Source organism: Anneissia japonica, unplaced genomic scaffold (genome assembly GCF_011630105.1).
Source record: "Anneissia japonica isolate Jap-2015-1 unplaced genomic scaffold, ASM1163010v1 scaffold288033_len957474_cov176, whole genome shotgun sequence".
Lineage (NCBI taxonomy): Eukaryota > Metazoa > Echinodermata > Crinoidea > Comatulida > Comatulidae > Anneissia > Anneissia japonica.
The window spans coordinates 757,005-778,388 of NW_022715491.1; the positions used below are offsets into that span (position 1 = coordinate 757,005).

The 21,384-nt window shown below is 33.1% G+C and overlaps 1 long non-coding RNA gene across 1 annotated transcript in view; it reads left to right on the forward strand.

Moving 5' to 3' along the window:
- Positions 1 to 21,384, forward strand: part of LOC117109284 — a 54,771-nt gene that overhangs the window by 21,741 nt on the left and 11,646 nt on the right. Inside the window, exon 2 of the long non-coding RNA XR_004445493.1 lies at positions 10,312 to 10,614. This is a non-coding gene — a long non-coding RNA (uncharacterized LOC117109284). The remainder of the gene's footprint in view (positions 1 to 10,311; positions 10,615 to 21,384) is intronic.

The window sequence follows — 21,384 nt, forward strand, 5'->3', positions numbered from 1 at the left end:
ATATATATATATATATATGTATATATATGTATATATATATATATTATATGTAATAGTTATTGTCGTGAATCCATCACGACAATAACAATCTCGGTGGTCTAGAGGTATGATGCCAGGCTAGTGATTTATAGATCGTGGGTTCCACCCGAGAACAACTTGCGATTTTTTTTTAGCAATTGTTTTCAAATGTACTGAGTTTTCAGTACATTTCCAAGTCAGGTAGGGCAAAATTACACCTATACATGTTTCTCCTGACGCAAATGCACTCTATAGAGGCACTGCTAGACTTATCATTAAATTGGCTATACGCGTTTCAAATAGAAAACGCAGAGGCGATAGGGAACGCGTTCGCTTCACAATAATTTTGATTTGTGCAATAAATTACATCTTAAAAGCTTATTAAAAAGAGTACATGGACAGAGACAGTGCGTCGTAAAAGGAAATGAAAGTGAGACAACTTGAAATCAGATATGTTATTTGAAATCAGCGAAACTCGGATGCTCTAATTAAAACATAATGAACAACAGCTAGTAGAAGCCATAGAATAATTAGCATTAAGCCTACATGAATAATATTATTTTGCTTAAAAAAATATTAATTATTTTAATTTTGAACCAGATAAAATACTTCGACTCATTAATCCTCATTTACTAAGCACACGCAGGTGCCCTATGTAATAATGTTAGACTCAAACACATAGATATCAAACTCATATTATATCTTTTATTTCCACTATTCAAATTTATAAATACGAACATTAAATGCAAAATACAAAACGACACAGCAGTACCTGGTAGGATTGCCCAAAAGAGGCCAATGCTCATCTGTCCTTAAGCTCTCCATTACCAACTCTTGGGGAAGAATGAACTCTCCAAAATGTCAATCAAACTTAACTTCTGACCAATCAGGACCGTGAATACGCGCGTGTCTAACAAGCACGCATGATGTTCCACAAACGCACATAGCGTATGTTTGAATACTAGTTGGACCTTAGCAAGAATATTCAAGAGGCGGGACTTAACAAAGGCCCATTCTATAATGTTGCGGCTGTTTGAACCTACTAGATAAGTATCTACTCCTGGATGAAGAGAGAAGACTGAGTAAATGCCCTGGCTAAAATTCACAGGGGAGGATTAAACCTTGACGACAGGTTGAGAAGCAACAGCAACAGCGGCGCCAAACCTCTCCTAAAATAGATTTGTTTCGTTGTTTCTCTTTTAAAAGATAAAGATACATTCAAACACCTTGTATCGAATTTTGTTGATCCACATCACAGGAGCCTAGATTTCTCTGGTTTCAATTTAGAAAAAATACCATAGGTTATTTATTATATGAGAATGTATTTGTTTTACTACTCGAAACTTGTTTCTTTTCTTTCATAAAGTGATCCATTTCATATGAAACCCAATCAAGGATTTTGTATCGCTGATCTGTTTCTAATGTTCGCCAGATTGTTCGTCATACATTTCCAAGTTGGGGACTTGAATTTCGTCTTAAAAGCACGTTTCTGTGAATTGATATTTAAACCAATGTTTTTATTCAATCAAAATTTCGATTATGATGGAGGTTCTAGGAAAGATGTATTTCTCCTTTCTCTTTTAACTGTAAATTTCAAGAGATATACGATCTAATAAGGATTTACGTCTGTAATTACAGACCCTCTAAACGAAAACCTAATCTATTTGAGAACGCCAGGTAGAATCGTAAACGACTACAAAATCAAACTTCTGCAAACCGAACACATTGTGAGTTATTAAAGCAAAAAATTGAAGCAAAATATTATATTAATTGCTAAGAACCTACTTAACAAAAAAGATACAATACAAAAATCTGTTATTCATCAAATTAAAAATGACATAAGAAAGTACAGTAACAAAGTAGAAAGTGACGAAAAAGAAACCTCAAGAAACCTAGTTAGGTTTCAAGGGATAAAAAAAATAGTTACTTGAAATATTTAAATCAGAGAGGCGTTAAAACTTCCAATTAAAAATTTGCATGTACTGTATAAACATATATTTTCATCAAATTAATTCTATGGAATGAATTTCATGGCTGGTATTATAAGCCCATATTATCAGCAATAAATGTCTTGATTTGATTTTTCAGCAATTAGAATTTTAAAAACCTATTTGATCCGTTTTAAGTTCATTTCAATTTTTAAGGGTGCATAGTTAAAATTCTACTAAGATGTGCATTTACGACTAAGACCCTATTGGTAAGGTTTTCACAACTTCTCGAGCTCGGTAGTGAAAAATAAGTGTTGAAAAATGGGTTAACAATCAAAACATATTTATTTGTTTTATTGTATTATCATGGCCAGTGCTTTAACTAAACATGTTTTATTTTCGTCATTACAATAAATGACAATTTCCATCCGATGATGGTTTTTCTTGTCTCTTCATTTTTTTTTGTCTGTGTATTCGCCGCTAGGGACACAAATGTTGACTTTGCACAACCCGTTTAAAGTACATGCGTGTGTTCCTTTTTAGTTTTATTTCATCAGAGTCTTTAAGATCGGAAGAATCACACTTATAATCTCAAGTGGGGTATCTTGAAAGGACAGGCAGAAAGAAGGTTCAAGTATGCCTCTACATGCTTCCCAATCTTTAGCTCTTGCTATTGATTCTCACGCCGCGCGTACAGTAGTATAGTAAGCTAGCCTATAGGCCTACATCTTGACGCGCTTGCTGAGTAGTTCAGAACGGTGTACTTTATTCGCATTCACAAATGCACATACTAAATACAATACAACATTACATTAATAAGAGCATAAGCTAATTTATGCATACTGATACTGATATAGGCATTTATAATGCCCTATTCCTTGAGGTTATAAAGCGCAGTTCTTTTTCCTGCTCATTGGGCTGACATGCTATAGATGTTGCTGCTTGAAACTTCAGCAGGAGCAGGCAACTAAACAATGACTAAGAAAATGTTTATGCATAAAAAGTATATAAAATACCGTACAAAAAGAGAAGGTACCACTTTGCACACAGTACGATTGAATTAAGTTGAATAACCTATTATTTTATTTAGATTGTGATTTATTTAAACGATATAGGGCCTATACAATTATCCCTCATAGTAATTATTTCTTATTGTTCTCTGTTCCAAGAATTCCCCATTTCCGTTTTTGATTTAACCATTGCCACCTGTTACTGGATCATTATTCATGTTAAAGCGAGATGACTATATTTTACAGATTCTCTATAATTCAATATGAATCAAAAAGCCCCATATTATTAATGATGTGATAAACTTTGGAAATGGTGCAGCTGTGTTAATGAAATTAATATAACGAATAACTTGCAATATTTTGATGTAAATACTCCGTACATTATGAGGAGAGTAAATCATCAAAATATAAGGGTAAAATTTGAAATCCATAAATATTAGAACATGTAGTTGCTCGTATCTAAATTGTGCAAGAGGACTAAAACAAAATTGGTCTAGAATTCTCTATTCTCCTTTAAAGGAGTTAAGGCCAACTCAGATAGTGATTTATTGTTGGAGACAGTTTGAAACCGTCGTGAGAAATATTAAACATGTTGAATATTCTACCACGCGACTGCCCCTGACGCAAACCATCGCGTTGCGTTTAACTCAAACAGATCCGACTCGACAACCAAACGCGTCGGGCTGCGTTGTACCTTAACGGATATGTTAGTATGTTTCTATTTCTTTAGGCCTACAGGTGTACAATTTCTTCGTACATTATTAATTTTGTTATTGACAATAATGTTCGTAATAGTAATAATACTTACTTATTAGTCGGCTACTGCTTTTTTAAGCTTTAACTATTTTCAGATACATCTAGATTTATACAGAGTACTCTTGTTTACCAGACGTGAATATTATAAAATAATAATTGGATTTATAATGGTTAGATTAATATCACAATATTGTGTCTACAATTGGAGCAACATTAAGGCGGCTGGTGAATATTATTTTTACATGCTGGTAGGTATACCAGTACAACAGCATGGGATTTTGTTCTTCTCAAATGGAGCAATATGCTAGAATTTAATCCTATGTATTTGGAATCAAGGACGGATATCTTTTTTATTTCATTACCTCCACTGAGGACGTTATGCGTTCAACTCTTTCTGTCTGTCTGTTAGCAAAATTACACAAAAACTAAGGAACGAATCATTATCAAATTTAGTGGAATGGTAAATAATAATTTAAAAAAGAGATAGGGCCTAGTTTTGGGATAAAATTGGTAAAGAACAATGTCAAAGTCACGGAAATTGGAATTCTTTCTTGAGATTACCCTCGAACATAAAAGACTACGGGACGTATTTGTTCGGTATCGGTATTCGGTGATCTGGACCATTTCCGAGAGATTATGAACGACGTCCAACACGCCCATTTACACTCTCAACGGGGACATCGGCTCAGTCTTGGACATCGGACTCCCCGTCTGGCAATTCCTGGCGCCCTCCATGCTAAGTACAAATACTTATTGTATTATTATGTATGGAATCAGGAAAGGTTTAGATAAAAAACAGGGGTAGCGCCAGCGGGGGGGGGGGCAGAGCCTTTGAAAACCATAAATTGTCAAAGTTTTCGGCTTTGCCCCCAGGACCACTTTCGATCCCCCCCCCCAGTCCGTCGAGGAGAAAAAGCACAATTCGTCGGTGCAAAAAATTATATGTTTCCTACATATCAGTAGACTCTAAAATCGATTAAATAGCCTTTGAAACCCCTAACTTGTCAAAATATTCGGGGGCTTCGTCCCCTAGACCACCCCTGATTTTAATCACCTGCTGTAATGTTATCATATTATTGTTGATTATTAACCGTTAAACAGTGCATTATCATTCGTTCCGTTAGACACTTTTTATACTCCATGTTGTAACAGCTGTCCTTTAACATTATGTATGTGTTGGAAAATACTAGAAAAAGCATAAACACACTGAATAAACATGTATATGTCGTAAAATACATATCACTTTGAAACAAATGCAAATAAGCTTATAGAGATTCCAGGCATCGATTAACGTTATAATGCGATAAAATGTATCACTTATGTAATAGTACTGCTTTCGGGTTACGCCCGCTTGCCCGGAGTGCTCCATAATCTGTAGTAAGTTGAAAAATCAAAAGAAATTTGGCTCAAATTAAAAACATTTTGTTCATATCTAAGAGTAAATTACTTGTCGCTTGCAAAGTAGAACTGTGTTAACATGCGGATAAAACGAGTTGACTTGTGTTTAGTTTTAGATTTCTTAGTTTATTTTCTCTGTATTTAATATTGCAAATACATTTTCTTATCGATTCCTTTTACCTTAGCGACCCGATGAATTGGATGTTGTTATTTCATTAACATGAGTGTCTCAAATACAGTACGCAAGCCTGGCCTCATAAGAGCTCAGTTGGTGTAGATCAACGGAATCGTGATCTGGGCGAAGTGTGGGGTCTTTAGGTTCGAAACAACCCACTGCTGATAATGCGTTTTTCTAAATCTAATCGGGGAACAATCTCACAAATCTTCCTGTTAGCTTTATCACGATAAAGGAAATAATATTATTTTGTAGGTAACACATTAGTTTCTTAAATATTATTTTCATCAGCTAAGATAATGTAAAAGTTAATCTTTCACCTTCCCATTTAAGCGTAACCTGGGAGTTGGTGTAAGGCGTACCGTAACTATGATGATACATTTCAAGTTACTTGCATGTTCAAACAAAATAGTTTGTAAATGGGCGTGATCTCCCTCTTCCCCTTTGTACTACCGAACTTTCTGCAGTATCAAATGCTTTCACACCCAAATTCTATATTTCAATGTGTTTATTTAAATATTGCGATTGGACCCAAAATATTCAATATTATTATATATTATTAAAGGGTTATCAGTTAAAAACATCTGACAAAGAATGCTTGGACCCGAAATATTTTGCATGCACATCAAATGCCATTAACAACCAGACACGAGAAATGTTGGTGATAAATTCGTGTGCAATTTCACTTTCCCCATAGCTGTAACGTGTCTAACGTGAAATCGTTCTCGCTGGACTCTCTCACACACCACACGTAGCCTAAGCATTCATATTTATTCCTTTGTGGTTCTCAGTAGGCCTATATGCTCTCGTTAAACAACACTTCATTGCACCTGATGAAGCCAGCATAGGCTGCAGGCGAAAGTTTGTGTAATGCATAATTGAAGTTAATCTATAAATTGCTACCAGTGATATTATAAATATTATTATGAATTATTATTATTATTATTATTATTATTATTATTATTATTATTATCATTATCATTATTATCATTATCATTATTATTATTATTATTATTATTATTATTATTATTATTATTATTATTAAAATCAGTTTAATATATGTTTCGTGTACCGTATCCTGTGTACATCATAAGGATAACAGTTTTCAATGTTTCAACTAATTTGTTAATCCAGGTAAAACACGAAATAAATATTATTAAATAAAATGGCTTATACTTTATTCATCTTTCATCGCTTATCTTATGGTAAATTTTTAACACTTCTGTTGAAGCTTTAATATTAACAGATAATTGCATAAACCCCACAGTAGTAAAATAATATTTATACTAGACTTGTGCATATCTGTGCGTTTGGGAATAAAATATTCTTAGATCCATTTTAAAGATATGAGAGAAAATGCCCGGGAGTTAAATCTAAGCTCTCTTATTACGCTCTGAGTATTAATCAGCACCCATGAGCACATTGCTTCAGGTACTATTGCCTTTTTCCTCCAAGCTGCTGCTCAACTTCCAGGTGAGAAAAAATATTCAACTTTAATAATTTCCCGCCTCAAACCCCATCTCCACCGTTAAAATCCGTGTTTGGTCATACAGACCTTGGGCTCCCAAAAAGAACTTGGTGACTTGATGATAGGCCTACCTGTGTATGTACCCGTCTCTTATACACATCTAGATGTGTATAAGAGACAGCTCAAATACAGTACGCAAGCCTATAAAATAAAATCATAAACTGTAACGGTGTTTTCTAAGCCGGATGCTCGACAGACGTGACTATATCACGTCACGTATTTTTGACATGTATTAGGGAGAAGATTCATACCTTGTAATCGCTTCAGGGACTCTTACGAGCAGCCTCATTGGTGATACGTTCCCTATAGGAAATATCCAGGATGCTCCAAGCGTCCCATCTAGTTTTGAAAGAAAATTAGCGTTACTCCATCAAACGCAGTTGTACTGTATTGTCAATCAACTAATCAATCAATCTATCAATCAATCGTCTAATTATAAGACTCACGTGTATATATCTATAAATTCTAGCTTGATTTACAGGATATATGATATAAGATCAATGAATTATCAATGGTAACATTTTGCTCACATGAAATATTATGGTTTCAACGTTTTCAATAAACGTGTTGAAATAAATTCGCCGTTTGCAAAAGAAACATCACTTGAGAATATGAACTGACAGTTCATGAAAAGTCAGTAATTTTTCACCAAAGTTTATTCCTGCTTTAAAGACAAAAGAAAATTATCATAGTAATGTTTTCAATAAATATTAAACAATATTAGATCTTGTTTAAGAAGCGGTTTAGCATAGCAGGAACGCCTTGCGCCTTGGGTAAGGCACTTTATTTACTTTGTGTCTTTCCGCACGGAAGTAAAAATGGGCACTTGGTGAGGTTGCGTGCTACCGCACCAATTAGGCAGCAACACTGAAGCATGTGGACACAATGACCTAAAGGATAGGATAAATACCCAAATATCAAATAATACAATGCGATGTTTGCCCTACATGACGTGTTATAGTACTGAATGCTCAGTAGCCTACGTTCTCAAATGCTTGCAAAAAAATCTCGAACCCAAGACATAGATATATAACAAAATATTTGATAATTAATCGAACCTAAATACTAGGCCTATAAAAACACAAAAAGGCACAGCTTTGAATTCATATTATGCAAGAAATAGTTGTTTCTAAGCATTGTTTAACATTTCCAAAGCAATCCGCTTGGCGTCTACAATTACCAAAATCCTCAAAAAACATCCATTCTCATTTAAATGTTTGACTGTCAATCACGCCTTATCATTTCCAAATTATTGATCACCTTCACGTTTACACATTGCAACACATCAATGTGATACATATCTGACGATAGTTGGATGTCTGTAGTACCGAGCTCTGAAGTATTTACCTCCCGATGCTACTACCATTAAAACGAATCCAAGTCCACACAATGCGTCCCCTTTTATTGAATATTGCTGTCATATTATTATTTGGGCTTGAGCTCCCCTCTCTCACTTGGTTGTACTTGATAAAGTTTAGAAACGCCTCCGTAATCTGGTTGTTAAAAACCTGGACTGTTCTCTTCATCCATTTTCTCATCAAAGGACCGTCATCAACCTTAGTCATATTGTCCTTTTTTTTAAATTTGTTTGCAAGTGTTCATTCAGCCTGACTAACTTGATTCTCCCTTTTTAGGAGTGTGCGCAGGAAACCCGGTAACCATCGAGACTCACAAATCCAACATTGCTAATTGTTTTCCTCAAGATTATTACCTCCCTTTATCTTAAGAGGAATGTTGAATTATTTTCTTATACTCCAGTGAGTGCTTCACTTCTAGCCCATTATAGTGGCTCTTAGCCTTGTTTTGAGGCGATTTCCAGTAAAGCTTTCGTTCATATTTTTAATTTTATGTGCCAAATGTGTGTGTTATGTGCCCATATATGGGCATGATGATTTGTTATGTCACATACAAATTTATAGTGTGGACACATCTTTAAAAAGAAAGATAGTTTCTAGTACAATATTAGCGTGTCTAGAAAAACTGAAACATCATCAACACCCTCTTTACGGATTACTGCCATCTGTTGTTGTCAAAATTTATTTAATGTATTATTAAGTCTCCGACTTCAAGTCGTATTTGCATGATAGGTTTATGTGCCGAGGGGTTGCTGTATCCAGATATTGTTAAGGGGAAGAACATGAATTTTGCAATGCAAAAATGCAAAACATTGTTTTAATCCGGGCTAACATTGCGTCGTAAGACCCATTGCAAAACGAATCTATCTTCGCATTCAGTGAGTGTTTGATTATACGCCGTCTGCTGATTAATGGTAGCAGACTAAGCGGATCGTTATTGCGCGCGCTTTGTCACGTTGCTTTCTCCATATCACGTGGGTGACTATCGTATGGTAGTGCGTGCTAGTCCTTATTTTACTGTATTCTCATTATGTGATTTTTCTTTTTGGCGAGTTGTAAATGCCACGTACAAATGTATTTACACATTTATGTATGTATGTATGGAATAAAGATGAAGATAAAAACTGATATAACATTTATTTATAGACGACCCTTATTTCAAAGTATTCAGTGAATACGTTGAATAGGCGGTGCCCCTTACTATGACGTTCCAAGTTTCTCTCTCACTCTATCTTTCTCTATATTTTCTATATAATTTATGAATAAAACAATAACTTTAACGTTATTATAGTTTATTTATATATATACATATACATATACATATATATATATATATATATATATATATATATATATATAAACTATAATAACGTAATGGTTAAAACTCTTAACACCACCCTAGTTATTACTGACGTACAGTATTTTTCATGTTAATTTTTCTTCATAATTCTCTTTATTATAACTTGTTTTTTGTTTATTTTTCGTGAATTTTTTTACTTTATACTTTTTAAATGATTGATATTTTTTTTTCTTTTTAATTCCAACATCCCTTCTCATGATGGCAATGATAAAAACCACTACCTTCTGTTTTACAAACTTACATAGGTCACAGAGTAAGTCTAGTTGTTGTTGCTTTTGATCGCTTCTTCAGCCTCAGTATTTAAACAATTACAGTAAATGTTGTATAAAAATTAACTATGTAGGCCTACTTAAAATAAAATACAAAAATATTTTAAATCATGTTCATTTTGTGATAATTAGAATATTATTATAATTGTTGGGTGTATTAATTATTGTGTATTTTGGTTTTCCAGTCTATTTGTTCGTACTCTAGTTGTGTATTGATGACTATGACAATTCGCAGTAAAATGTTTGAATGTCGTAAATTTTCACGTGATTGGCAGGGCTGTCTCGAACCTTTTAAGTTAAATTTATAGGAAAAATAACCTGCCGATTTTAATGATTGTTGAATAAGACTCGTAATCGGGTGTGAAAATGTATTGCAACAATTGTTACCTTTTAGTATTTCTACGAATTGATTTACGACAAAATTGATTTTTGGAATGAACCATTTTCAGGGTAGGGTGATAACTGAAGATTGAATTTGCTAACCCAATCATTTCGTTTCGCATTATGTTTGCAGAAGTCAATGAAAGACTATGTGAAAGCAATCTCGTTGTGCAGCTGAGAGAGCAACAGTATACCGACGTCTCTTGCAAACTAAAGACAGTTGGCTTCTGGACACCGAGCACGACACACGCTTAGCTGAAAAACGCGTTCCTATGGTTCCATCTATGCTACCAAGTGCGGAGCGAATGTTCTGAAGCTTTTATGAACTGGATGTAATTTTATGAAAATACCTTATCAAATTCTAAACCGAGCTGCTGTACACAGATCGAGGTGACAATTTGCGAGTGCGATAAAAACTGTTACTTAATTTATAAAGGTAAGTTCTTTATCTGGAAAAAAGTAATAATATTGGAATTATTGTTGTCTTTGCCAATACGCACTACCACAGCCACAGATGCATGGTCATTCTTTTATTTTTTAAAGCCTAATTCATAAATTAACATTTAGATTTTGGTCCACATAATCTTTTAAAACATTGCTATTGCTGAGTAAATACCGTTAATAGCAGTGTTTTCTTTTGAACTCTTATTCAATATTGCGTTTTTAACAGAAAATATATATTTTTTTTTTATCTAAGCTATAAACCATTTTACTTGACATTATTATTAGATTTAGAGGCCTACCATGCCTTCTCATGGGCCCTCTGTATTTTGAAAATTATATCAATATTGTATTTGTTAAATTGTTTGTATATTCTATGTTCGAATTCTTAAAAATAATACAATTGTAACTATTTAAAAATACAACAAATACCCAATTGTCTGTCATTCCAGTAACAGTCTTTCTACTATTAGTACGATTATGTAGAGTTGCGGCCTTTGACTTGGGTGTATTGTATAATATTAACTAGAAATAAATTCGATATGGCGGTGAATTAGGTGATAAACGCTACAAAACCACTTCAGACAGAATCGGAATATAACATCTTGGTTCTTCGGAAGTGCCTGTTTACACATTTAAATTAATAGGAACCAAAGAATGGACCACTGCTGACATTAATGATCCGACAATATGACTGATAGAAGAAAATAATTTCCTTAATTCGGGAACGAACTGCGTCGACCGACCGCCGTACGACCGTCTGGGCCGACACATTCATCTCCGCTATCTGTTGCACTACGCCGTCAGCCTGCTGATTTTCGGTGGCAGTCTAAGAGTTTATTGACTTTCTTATCGAGAGGATGTAGTTTTATAAAATACTTAATCAAATTCTAACTTGAACTGCTGTACACAGATCGAGGTGACAATAGCATAATTCTATACATAATTTTATATAATGCAGTTCAAGTGGCCCATCTATATTTTTTCCAATGTCAATGTCAGTAAGATTATTTATAGCTCCAATCTTTATCCTGCGTGTATTGTATAATATTAGCGCGAAGTAATTCAATACGATGATGAATTAGGTGATAGACACAACCGAACGATTGACTATATAATCTTACAAAAATATTTGAGTTCTTCGGAAGAGTCTGTTGACACATCAGAATAAGGATCCGAAATATGGACCACTGCTCTCATTGAATGATAACAAAAAATAATCGTTTCCTTATTGAATTGTCATTAAAAACGATCCGTCGCGTGTGTTGCATTGTGTTAATAATAATAATAATAATAATAATAATAATTATAATAATAATAATAATAATAATAATAATAATACTGTATTATAAAAACACTGATTTTAACAAAAATGGTAATGAAGACAGAAACAAAATCATGATCATATAGCCAAGTAAAGTAACAAACAAGGTTAAAATGAAACGGATTTCTTAAATTTGTTAAGATCTAGTGAGAAGTACTGTGTTACTCCGAATGTCATGGATCTACAAACGCCTGTTTTGTTTTTAAGAAGATTGAATGTGTTAGATTGTATCGAAAGTAGTTTCATAATGAAGTCATCGCAGAGGAAGCAATAATTCATGTCTTTATTTTATTGATCTTTTATCATGTTTTTGTTGGGTAGATTGGTCGGTCATCATTTTGGCATTAATGAAACGCGAGTTGAATACGTACGTGATATATCATGATATATCTGCAAAAAGCACAGATCAATTAAGAATTCAATACAATTAAAGGCAGTGGACTTCCCGTAAACTGAAAGTCTATGTAGTATTGTAAAAATGTTAATGCCTGTTAAAAATGTAAACATCCTGAACGCTGTCTATTTGATTTGCTGTGAAACAGCGGGTACTCAAAGTCTTTCATAGTGCGTTCTAAACGCGCGCGTACGCTCATTTGCTGACCACTTGAAACATTCAAGATGTAAATCGGAATATTGCAAACAGGCGCGGATATTATATTACTAAGAGCATGATATAATGGAAGGATTTTGATGACAGGCTATTAGGTAGTATATCATGAGCCCTCGACTACTTTGATCGTAATATGCGTTATGCCTAAGTGAATAACAAATGTTGCGAGTGAACTTATTATTAATCATCTTGATTCGTTTAAGAATGAAAAGAGTTCTTAAAGTAAAATGGATAAATTCCGGTACAAAAGAAACACGTTTGTACCAACATCACGTCGTTGTCAATACATTGTGGTTGTTATAAAGCCTGATTTCTTGTCGAATTGACCAGGACAATCAAAGTCTTCACAATAAAATACATGGAGATCTAATGCTGTAGCGCATTAAAATGGCTCAAAAAGAATTAAGTTTCACAAAATGGAATTAACGCATTCGTGGATGGAAAATGATCGTACTAACGCATTTATATTGACCATGACGCAATTAAAATCAACCAAACGAGCATTTAAGTAGGTTGGCCAGCATCTTGACTAGTTTGTGCACGCTCCTTTAATATGACTGTAACGTTGTTTAGTTCTTGTATATATTCAAAGTTTCTAAATTCAATTCTAGTTGTGTCTAAATATATGCGTTTAATGAATCCACTTACAATGCTACAATAATTAATACTATAGAGCATGATGACGAATTTACGATGATGTGTGTCGTTAATACAACATGTGCGAACGGCTTGGCATAATGATTACGATGATTCCTATGAGTATTATAAGAATAATGAAATGATAACTAATTCTACTTTTTAAATTAGTTTATTGATAATATATTCAAAACGATTCCTAGAGACAATTGCTAGATAATTTAATAATGTGAACCATTCATTAAACTTAGCTAATAAGATAATTTATATCTAATTAGAAAAGAAGTGGTTAATATAAATATTCCCGATTCCCGATCTCCATATTTTTTACAGCATGTATGTCGCTGAGGAAGAGTACAGGCGTGCTCGAAATATTCGAAATAAAAAATTATCTTATGTCTATTATGTCAACGTATACGACTCTACATTGTGCATTCGTACTCATTTTATAATATCAAGACATACGTGGAACCTACAAACATTATATATATATATATATATATATATATATTTATGTATATATATGTACTGTATGTATATATAATATATATATATTATATATATAAATATATATATATATATATTAGGCCTATATAAGAGTATATATACACATCTTTATGCAAACTGTATATAATATGAACGCACCGATACATTGGGAAACCCAACGGTGTAAACCATTCGTAGCTATTATAGGTGCAAATTTAGATTTGAATCCGAGTGGTTACAATACATTTCATCAAATTGTTTATTATATGTATTTTTTTTATCATGTTAGTATACTGGTATAGAAAAATCATCGGTAACTAACAAGGTGTCATGAATGTGCAGAATCATGCATGACAGCAATAGACCGCAGACCCGTATCAGGATCATTCAATGGGAGGGGGTTGTTATGAAAGTCAGAGGTTCAGGAGAGCCAAGACGCTCTGCTGTGGTCCAGAGAAATAGATCTTGCAGGTCAGGAGTTGAATCTTGTTGCATACGATCATCACTTGATGAAGCAAACTAGCATATACAGTACAATGTTGGGTTTTATTTTAAAGTTTATGAAGGGAAGGGGCACATTGGTTTATCAGAGTGAGTTTGACCGAAGCCCTCTTGGTTAAGTCTCTACCAAATACTAAACAAGCCTGGTACATCAAAGATGTACTATCAGTCAGAAAGACAAAATCAAATTTTGAATAGCTCATTTGAAAGATCAAACAAGTTATTAGCTTCTCACAAGTAAAAAAAAAAAGTAGTTTTTACCGATTTACAAACATTTTCCTACAAAAGTCCTTAAATTGATTATCAAATTATTTAAGAATCTAGGCTTATGCAAAAGAATACAGGAAAGATATTATTTAACTGTCCAAAAATTGACGAGGGAATTGTTTATAATTCACATTTTATTTTATTTGAAGGTAATAACTTGCTTAAATATAAAATTAATGAATTGCTTAAATATACAAATATCGAATTCCTCATGACTGATAGTACATCTTTAAGCGCTCTAATATACCTAATCAACTAGAAAATATATGTTCTGGATACATAAGTTTTTTAAAATTGTTTATCCTCAACAAAGAATGAAATAAGTTTTCCTCCTCTTAATTTCTACTGAACTTTCATCATACTAAGTTTTCATTTTCTTGTTTGTCTCAACCATCCTTCCTTTCATTAAATTCGGTTATGATTGTGATTGATGTACGGTACTCGCTCATATTCTTGCTATACTTTACTCAAGCTAATCTGTTGATGATCGGTAGCGTAGAAAGCCTCACAGTTTAGTAAAAAGTTTGACTATTAGGCCTATGCATTTTTCTCAAAACACTTTTTAGAATGTCAACAAAATAGAATACATTTATCAATGTCAAATAACTTAAATATGTAAATTTAATGCTCCCTGTCCAGATTATCAAATTTTATTTGATAATAAACTGATCTATGCCCTTATATAGCCATGATGTGTCCATTCATTCATTCATTCATTCTGGTTTGTTATTAAAACAACAAATTTGACATTGCAGTATTGAACTGAATTGCGTCAATCTAACGAAGATAAGCTAAAACAAACAACATTCACAAAACAAAGCACAACACAGTATATATAAATGCAAAAGGTATTAAATATAAAAATTTCAAAGATAAAGATTACAAAAATTTCAAAAGACAACACGCACCTGTGTAATGATAAATTCAAGTCAAATTAACAAAATTACGATAAAATTTACTCCTAAAAATAGATCATTAAGAATAAACATTAAAATTACTAAGCCTATTACAATTTACAAAATTGAAATAAAATTGAATCAATACAAAAATAGATGATGGAAATATCAATTTAATTCAATAAAAATATGTAAAAGACAATTGAGTGAAGTTATAAATAATCTTAAGTGTAAAAATATGTAATATTGCAGCTTTAGTATAAACAGTTGTCAACAATAAACGGCAAAGATGAATTTTCTTAAATCTTTCGGTTCTACACACATATTTAGATATATCATTGCTATTTCTCAAATTTATACGAGTTGCTATGTCACGACGAGGTGGTTGATATTCAGTCACTCCGAACTTACAGACCAGCTTGTATCTCCGATTACTGAGTCTATGCAGATTGAATCGTTTTAGGGCGGCGCTGGCTTAACACAATTCGACACATCTTTTCTGGACAGACTCAATATCGGAAATATTACAAACGGTCAAAGATGAATGCCACACAGGGCACGCATATTTGACAATAGGCCTAATAAAAGATACAACAATTTTAACCAATTGGTTTTCAGGAGCACTAAATTTTTTAAGCAAAATATTATATAGAGTGCACGATTTGCTTTACATACAACGTTCTTGATATGGGTACGGTATTACACTTCAAGTTAGAGTGAAGGGTAATGCCTAAGAGTTTAATTCAGAAACGGATTGAATCAGAGGGTCATTGCAGGTAAGAGGCTCAACAACAGGGGGAGTTCTACTAAAGCATATGCCTACTTTCATTGTGAAGCACTTCTTGGATTTAAGAGCATTTGTTGAGAATTACTCCAATCTAACAAACTGTTTAGATGACCTTGTAAATTATCAATTTCATTTTCCCTCGATATGTTAGCTAAATCAAGGTCATCTACAAACTTCCATCTGCTTGGGCAGTCGAGGGCAGAATCGTTCACCATTTAAAAGTGATGGTCCTGAATTTGTGCCTTGTGGAACACCACAAATGATTGGGCTCCGATTAGACTGTATGCCATGATACAACACCCTTTGTTGTCGTTCTGATAAAAAAAAAATTACAATACCACTGAATAACAAATTTTCGAACTCCAAGATTAATTAATTTATTAATAAGTATGGTATGGTTGATTCGATCGAACGCTTTACTATAGTCAATAGCAAGGATCCGCGCCTTAAGGCCTGTTTATACTTCAACGATAAAGTTAACGATAAAAAAGCTGAAAAGCAATTGTTCATATAGGAAATAATATAAATAAGAGAAGTTTTTACACTAGAACGATTCGATAACGATTTATCAGTTATGCGATAACAACATATTTTGACAAATCAAATCAGATGACGTCATAATCATGGAAAACATTAACATCGTAGTAGTAGCAACGATCTTATCGTTTTTTCATGATTATGACTTCATCTGAATTGATTTGTTAAAATATTTTGTTATCGTATACACGATAAATCGTTATCGAATTGTCCTAGTGTAGAAACTTATATTATCTATTTTGCTTTCTATATGAACAATCGCTTTTTAGCTTTTTTTTTATCGTTATCGATGAAATATAAACAAGCCTTTATGGTCCGGTTTCTCTAATCCATAAGGAATAAAATGTAAAAAACCTACAAGGTAATGATTAGTGCTGACTCCCTTAACATTACCATACTGTTTTCTGTCAATGATGTTATAGCGATATATCCGAGTTCCAAATCTGCTAAAGACTGGTGTCAGCGAAATTGGTCTGACTTGGTCAATACTAAAAAGACCTTTTACTTTTGGTATGGGTATAATTGTAGCCAACTTCTATGATGATGGGACAACTGATTCAGAAATAGACGAATTAAAAATCGGGGTAAGAGGCTCTGCAGTTTCAATAGCAAGCTCACGGACGATGGTAGAATGTAAGTCACCTGGGGGAACAGCTTTTCCTTGTTTTACTTTGAGAAGCTCTCTGTACACTTGCCCGATAGACAATTGAGGAGATTGGTCGTGAAGTGATGTCATCATAGATCATATCTAGGCATGTCACATGTTTTTATTTTATCAAATAAAATGTGATAGACTGGACAATTGGCTGAAGAAGGATAAATAGTACAAATACTACGGTGTATCTGCTGATTCTGACAATGGTTTGAACTAACATACATTTAATACGGTAGTGTACGCCCAAAATCAGCCTCTCGATGAGATGGTTCTGATTCATCACGTATTCTCAATTATCCTTATCATCTCCTTTTCGAAATTGCCAACTTATTGCTAGACACATATAATAATTAAAAAAAAATTAAGAATGCATGTCGTGTTTGGTTCATGTACAAGCAATGCTATAGGTAATGATCTGTGCGAGGATACGGCTAATTCGTTCATTCTATATTATTTTTTTCTTCAAGGTAATGAACTTTATAATTACCTGTTATGGTAAATACACGGAATTTTAGCAAGGCCCTACACAGGTAATTTCGTAAAGTCCCAAATGTGTGTGTGTAGAAATCAAATGAGCGATATTTTTGAATACGTTTAATATACAATTTAAAAGAAAATTTACCCATGAGTAAGACAAAATGAAGCGCAACCGAGCCGCAATGGAATTGCTTGCTATGCAACGCTACAATCACGTCCAGTGGTAAAGTGTCTTAAATTATTATTATTATTATTATTATTATTATTATTATTATTATTATTATTATTATTATTGTTACGTCACTCATTGTTATTATCGTAACACATAACATTAGGATCATAATTATTGGTGCATATTGAGAGTGTATACGGTACATGACGCGGTTGTGTTTGTTTTGTTTTTCAATTATTGTTAAGAAGTGGGTACGCTTAGTGGCTATGAATATAGCAGTATTTTCCTGATAATATCTGCGTCCAAGAGTTAATTAATAGCATCGACCGCGGCAATAAGACGAGATATTGCTTCGACTTCCGTCCACCAATCACAATACTGTTGGTCTTCCAATGTTCAATTGGTGACGTAGAGTGATCATTCAAACTGTAATATCAATTCAAATGCCACACATATTCTATACAGGGGTTGATATTAATTATTATTTAAAGTACACGTGATCATATAAAGTAGTTATAGACCTATTTATTACGGCAAGACAAAATTTAATTCATACACTGCTGGTCGTTGATTAAAATTATTTAGCACTTAGGGGTCGTTTACAATTATCGACATTTTCGCAAGTACTCGTTTTCGGTACCCCCTCCTCCCCTTAAAAGTTTACATAAAAATGTTGATTTGCAAAACCATTCTCCATTTTTTTCTTTTGGTGAATTCAAACAAAGTACGGTATTTGGTTACATCAAAATGTATATTATATCCATGGTTGTATTTAATTGATTTTAAATATTGCATGTTATTTTGAATCAACATTTTTATTCATATGTAAAAGTGTACAAATTTGTCTCAGGGGTGGCGGTACGATTTGCCCGATGGTTCCGACGTCCCCGACAGGTGGGCCGGTGTCCCCTACGAAAAAAAAATGGGCGTGGTTGGGCGTTGCTCAAAATCTCTCGAAAATGTTCTAAGGGGTGAAGCCCACGAAAAATATGACAATTTAGTGGTTTCGAAGGCTCATTTAATCGATTTTATTTTTTTCAGACGAATTGTGGGTTTTCTCTTTTGAAAATGTTGATAATTGTGAACTACTCATTATATTTAGGATCCAAACCGAAATTCGTACCGCGTTTCCGATGTGTTGAACGCCGGTGTCTCTATGGACCATTTCGGAGTGCCAATCAAACTTAGCAAAATAGCCTACAATATGCAAAGGGCGGGGATTAGTGGAAAATTCGGATTCGGTGTGGATGCACCCTAGCACCAAATGTAACTGACACTAATGAATGACTTTCGTCGCAGCAAGTGTTTCTGTCTTTTTGATATGGGTTTCTATCTGCCTTCCGAAAAAAAGTCTTTTCGTTCGTACCTTAAAAAACAAAACCAAAATATATTTTTTGTCATTTCTTTTCAATTTAAATAATAAAAGAATTAAAAAGATTTATTATATTGATATTTACATGAATGAATGTAACTGTGCGATTCATAGATCTATAAATACTGATATGTAATGCATTATTCAGCCAAATGACAAAGGAGCGAATTATTAAAATGTATGAGTTAATTATGTCAAAGGTATGGAATACCATAAATCAATGTGTCTTAATGAAATACATTGCCAGTATCAATAAGGGCTTCGCTAAAATCCTTTTATATTAATTCTAGCACAAAACACCGCAGTTGAATCTAATTAATGTCGGTCTTCGATGCAATTGTGACTGTTTTTCATGTGGGTTACCATCTGCCTTTCGAAAAAGTCTTTCGTTCATACCTTAACAAACAAAACCAAAATATTTTTTTTCAGAGAGTTTGCGTTGACAGTTTATTATTAAAGCTTATTATTTTGCATTGGTTAGGTTTCTTCGGTGTATGACACAGCAAGGAATAACCAATTATGTTAGAAGAAAGATTTACTTCCAGCGAGGTATTTTGTAGTAAGGATATTGGTTAGGGTCAACATAACACAGGGGTAAATACCCCCTAGCATTTTTCTCGAAGAATGTTCGGGGTTCTTGAAAGTGCACGCGAGCCAGCTGCTTATTACACTGGCATTGTCGTTTAGAATCATTATCCGAGAAAACCTGTTGCAGCGTCTGGAACCCTCAATTAGTAAGATTTAAACACAAGCCGATCATAGTCTGCTTAAGATGTCATCCCTAAATAAGCCCTGTCGGACTATCAAATTGTGTTTGACAAACACTGGTGACATACCTAAATATGGTCATGATGACATCACATCATGACCATGGGCAATTTAATAGTCTGGACAGACCTTTAGTCTACACTGTCGAAGTAATAAACAGATTCTCTACCAAAAAAACTCTTCAAAAATTAAATAAAACTTTTTGAATTAAATCGTTGAAAACAACCACTGTACAAGTTATCATCTTCGAATAAGTCACATATAAAAAATAAATGAAATTTAAGGAAAATTTTCAAATTTGTTGCATCAATTTTAAATATTTTAACTGTAAAAAGTATACGAATAATATAATTAGTCATCTATACAATTTATCGAAGTTCTGGGATTTTTTCTTCAAGAACTAAGAATTATAGTCCATTAATATTTCCTTCTTTCTCGTTCTAATGTTCTGTTGAAAGTTCATAACTTGTTTAAAAATGCGAATTATTCAATTCATTTCTTTCAAATGTTCAAGTTTATAGTATATTAAATTTAGGTGGCAGTATATTATCAACCGTGCTCAACGTTGCTTGATTTCGGTTATATGACCTGGAAGCGGTGATTCAACTTTATTGCCGAAGTCTATCATCATAAACGTCTCTAGAAACCATTTAAATACGCTATCAATACTTGGAATGACAATTTTTTTTAAAGTATGGTAATAGATCGTATTACAATTGCAAATTATCGCTACGAATAAAACATTAAATAACGTACTTGAGAAAAGTACTGATATATATATATATATATATGTATATATATAAATGTATATATTATACATATATATATTATATAAAAATATACAAATACATAAATATATATATAATATATATATTTATATATATATATAAAAATATATTATTATATATAAATATATGTATATATATATTTATATATATAAATATATTATTATATATTTAATAATAATATTATTATATATTATTATTATTATTATTATTATTATTATTATTAAAGAATCTCTATTGAGATCCAGTGGGCCGCCATTGATGCATGGTAGAGATTGCATCTTTAGATCTCCGATCTTGTTCACAAATTCACGGACTAGTGCTGTCTATAAGAATTTCGTAGGACGCGTTAAGAATGATAAGATATTCTCTGTCATTCTCTCTGTTCATTCATTATTTTGTCATTCTGACCGGATTTTCTCTACTATTCCGTTTTAATTTTATATTGTTTTGCATTATGTGGCCGTTTGCTGTTTTTATGGGTTTTTCCCA